Here is a 4,761-nt window from a genome sequence, read left to right on the forward strand (position 1 = left end):
AAACTCCAAGCTCTAGTTCTTGTAAAATCCTACAATTATTTCCCAAGTCTCCTAGCAACTAAACTAAGGTAAGAAAAATCTTTCATCTCTTTTTATCAAGGTTTGATGGGTGGAATAAATTCAAGAAGTTCAGTAGTGAATAGTGTGAATAGTAACCTCTCTTTGGTTCTTGATTTTTAATGGTGGTTTTAGGTTCCAAAAATCATACCAAGCACTTCCAAGCCTCCACCATCCTCAAGAACACATCTCAAGCTTTCAAGAAAGGTAAAAAATCTTTGGCCTAACTTTATTTAAGGTTCATGTTTAAGATCCATTTAGTGGGTGTTAGTAAACCTAGCATACTAAGTGTTGTTTATGAAATCTTGATGATTAAGTTAAGTAGATTTAAGGTTGGTTGTTGTTGCCTCAAGAACATGATGTTCTTGAGAAGATTTTTTGTGTTGATGATGATATGATGATTGTTGGTGGTTGTGTTGATAGTTAAGGCATAAACGACACCCCGATCGTAAACGTAACTTCGTTAAAACCAACAAACCGTAACTTTAAGTTTCTGCAGAAAGTCTCGAAGTTGTAAACTGTATATTCTTGAGAAATAACCTTTTTTTAAGATATAAAATGTTATAAGGATCGTTTAGGCGCTTGAATCACTTAATTCCGATTTACGGATCAAAAGTTATGATCGTTTTAGTAAAAGTGTTTACGCGACAAAAACTGCTACAAATCACGAACTTTGAAAATATAAAGGATAGACTTAAACGTATTCTTAAATCATGAAATTTTTACAGAGAGTAACATGTGGAGTTTTCTAACTGTCATAAAAATTTCAAGTGAAAATAATAATTTCTCGATTTTATAAAAATGTCGGAGCCGAGACTGCGTGAGTAGAAACCGTAAGAATCCTTAAGCGGAGCCGACAACGATAATGAGAATGAACTCAAGATACTTAGGAAAATGAAGTGACCATAAAGTGTGTTTGACTTAAAAGAAATGTTAAGGGTAATATGAGTTGAGAGGGTGTATAATGAGTAGCGCATGAGTGCGAATTACCGTGAATTAGGGCGGAACCTAACGAAATGAAATGTGTTTATGGTTATAGATTTTCGAGCGGAACCTAGAGCATCCTCCACCTCGAGATACCCAGAAAAGTTTACAAACCCAAATCCATTTTACTGTTGTGTTGTGAAAAGATTTTTTTACTATCATCGCATAAATACTATGTTTGCCATGATAAGTAGTTTTGAATTTTCGCATGATATAGCGATGTTGTACGATAAGTATATATCGTGAAAGGCTATTTCGCTTTAAGCGTAATGTATGATAGAAGACCGAGGGTCGGTCGGGATATAAGATAAAACCCGGAAATCGTTCCGGAGGTATTATAGGACGGATATAGGTCCATAATAGTACGTTTTAAAGGGACTCATCGTCCACTTACGAAACACTAAAACACCTCGAACTTTTAAAACGATTTCCCAATGAGCATAGTCCCTCAACTATATTTTATTGATTCGGATATTAAAATACTATATACGTATTCCTTTATTATAGGAGTAGTATACTTCAACGTTATTTATTTCAAACCCGATTAATCATTATAGATTATTAATTATGTAAACACAAACTAGTTGAGGAATACTATTTAAATAAATCTTTTAAAAGAATAACTCATTCGAGGTATGATGAATATCAATTATGATTTAATCATTTATAGACTATTATTTAATTAATGATTATTTATTTAAGGATTGTTATTGATTTAAATATCATAGATCCTGATATACCTTCTGATTTAGAAGTATCATTCAAATAATTTTAGATCGTCGGTGAATATTATCCCGACCTATTATTATATTGAATATAGTTTCAAGAAGAAACTTTCCCCTTATTAATTATCTGTTGACATCGGTCAACTCACATCCCTAGTACTTCCTCCGAAATTCTCGGAAGTACGTATATACATATATATACACTTATATTCTAAAAAGATAAACTATCTCTATCAACAAGCAAAACGCTTGGGGAACTTCGATGTGGTTCAAGTTCCCGAGATTGATAGGATTCTGTTGAAGGACAATGGAGGGGTAGACTCTGGTACTATGTGTGCTGGATGGGCTACCAAAGGTACCGCAGGCGAAGATACTTTGTGTACTCAGGAACTTGTGAAGTATGTGTATACCCGAAAATGGGACACGTAGCCCGAATGCGGCCAGGGTGATACCCGAGAGATGACGGTATTAGTCCTTTTACTAGTAAAGAAGGTTACTTTCCGTAGGACGACTGATCATCGTATGCGGTGGCTCCTGTGAGATGTCCAAAAAAAATCTTCCAATTGGAATTGATATGCAATACCGTAACCCCAGCCTAGGTGCTGGGATTACTATTAAGGTATTCGCAGGTTATAAAAACCCCCTTAAAATAATTATTCTCATAAGAAGGTGTGGGACACCGAGAAATCTACTTTTAAAAAAAAAATATATACAATATATAATGTTATTATATAGTCATTTTCATACTGTACATTATTATGCTGAGCATCTTAGCTCACACTTGTTTTCTTAAATTGACACAACACAACAGTGAATCAAGATGCCTGCCATGAGAACCACAGCCAGGAAACGGGTAGGAAATGGCCAGCTGTTCCGTAGATTATTTGGTGCAGTACCTCAGGTAGTCGGAATAAGCTGGATTAATTTTCAGTTATTTATAGTTCGGCTTATTTATAAGTATGGTTTATGTAAAATAAGGAATAAGAAGCGTATATTCGGTCGGCGGATTAACCTTACTTAAAGGTCACCCCCGGTAAGACTAATTACATTTGGGTTGTAATAAAATTTCTCTAGTAATGATGGTTCGTTTCCAAGACAATAACTTGTAGTGTGTGTGTGTTAAGTGTGGGGTCGTGAAGCGTGAGTATTTACATATTGTAGTGTGAGTTGTGTGAGATTAGATAGCGTGGCTTCCGAGACTCCTGACCCCGGGTTTTGGGGTGCCACAGAAATGGTATCAGAGCCTTAGGTTATCAAATCTTTGAAACGATAGGATATAAAATATGTAGACCTAAGAATAATAAAACAATCAATTAGAGCTCAAGTCGAGTTCGTCGTCGGGCTACACGGGTAGTCTTGACTGTTTTACCCTCAAGGGAATTCCAACTCTAAGTTAGTAACACCTTGCCTATTGTGTCAGGTACCAGTGGAGCCTAGGAGGGAGGTTGACCCTGTTGATGATTTGATGATTCCTGAGCATAACCCTATTCCCGAGCCAGAGAGCCCACCCATTGATGATTCAGACAATGACCCTACTGAGGATGTCCTAGAAGAGGAGACTGAGCTTCCTGTCCCCGTAGCTAATGGCGTAGTATAGAGAGAGGTAGAGATGTACCCACACCAGGCTATTCGCTCTCCTACACTACCCCTAGGGATCCAGAGCCCTATGTCCTATACTGATGACGATGATGAGGAGGCGATACGCGCACAGTTCCATGAGGTCCAGAACATATCCTCTAGCGACCTAGACTCACCTCTACCACCACCGGTGACCATGCATGTAGCCGTACACGACTGGGTAGTGAGTCAGCTTAACGCTGAGATCACGGCGGCGTCTGCCCGAATTGCTGAGTTACGCCAGGCACTGACAGCTGAGAGAGCTACCCGACTTGGATACCCCGGAGACTTCAGAGCTGTTTCCCCAGCCATAGCCCGTAGAGAGATCGATGGGATCGAGCTCCGTACCAGGGTTCAGATGAGGATGACATCAGTGGGAGGATACATCCCGGTAGTCGATACAGAGATGATGATTGCAGGAGCAATGAGGAGGGTGCGTGACCTCACTCGCAGTGATAGTGACTGAGAGATTAGTGACTAGATGTAGACCTTGAAGAAGGCGGAGTGACTTGTCACCAATTTTGATAGGATTGCTAGTAGTAGATAGCGTTCCTAGCCTTTCAGGGTACACGGCTTATGTATTTTCCTTTCAGTAGTTAGAACTAGCAATGTTAGATTGTAATCAGGCATGTATGAACTTGGCTAGTTGTTTCATCCCCAAGATATAATTGGGAGATCTTATGAATATATATCGAAGCAGTTATTAAAGAATTGATGTCTATATTAATGCACTTTATAAAACCTGTTAAATAATAAATGACATGCTTATATATGAATAAAATAGCCTAACTGTCATAATCATGTGACCAATTTTCCTTATCAGAATAATGCCACCCCGTAGAAGAGGAACTAGGGCACAGCCCGCAGAGTCTGTTAACCAACAACGAGGTGACCCAGTAGTAAATGAGGGAAGTGAAGAAGACATAGACTATAATGAATATGATGAAGAAGAATATGTTGAAGAAGAGGTTGAGGATACCCATCAGGGAGGGAACCCCGTAAATGAATTTATGGAACTTCTAAGAGCAAATCTGAACCAACAGCCTATTCCACCACAGCCCCATGTTGCCCAACAGACTGCAGATACTGTCTTTAGAGCCTTCAAGTCCCTCAAACCCCCAGAGTTTCTAGGATCTGCTAACCCCGTTGAAGCACGGGCCTGGCTCAAAGAGATAGAAAAGTCCTTCGAGATACTAGGAGTTGAGGAACAACATAAGACCATTTTCTCTTCTTACATGTTGAAAGGAGAAGCTAACTATTGGTGGGAGTCCAAACGAAACCTAGAAACTGATGCTGTGATTCCATGGGATAGATTTACCCGACTGTTCTTAGATAAGTACTTCCCTAGGTTTATGGAAACCCAGATGGAGATTAGGTT

Source organism: Apium graveolens, chromosome 10 (assembly GCF_009905375.1).
Source record: "Apium graveolens cultivar Ventura chromosome 10, ASM990537v1, whole genome shotgun sequence".
NCBI classification, from domain to species: Eukaryota; Viridiplantae; Streptophyta; class Magnoliopsida; order Apiales; family Apiaceae; genus Apium; species Apium graveolens.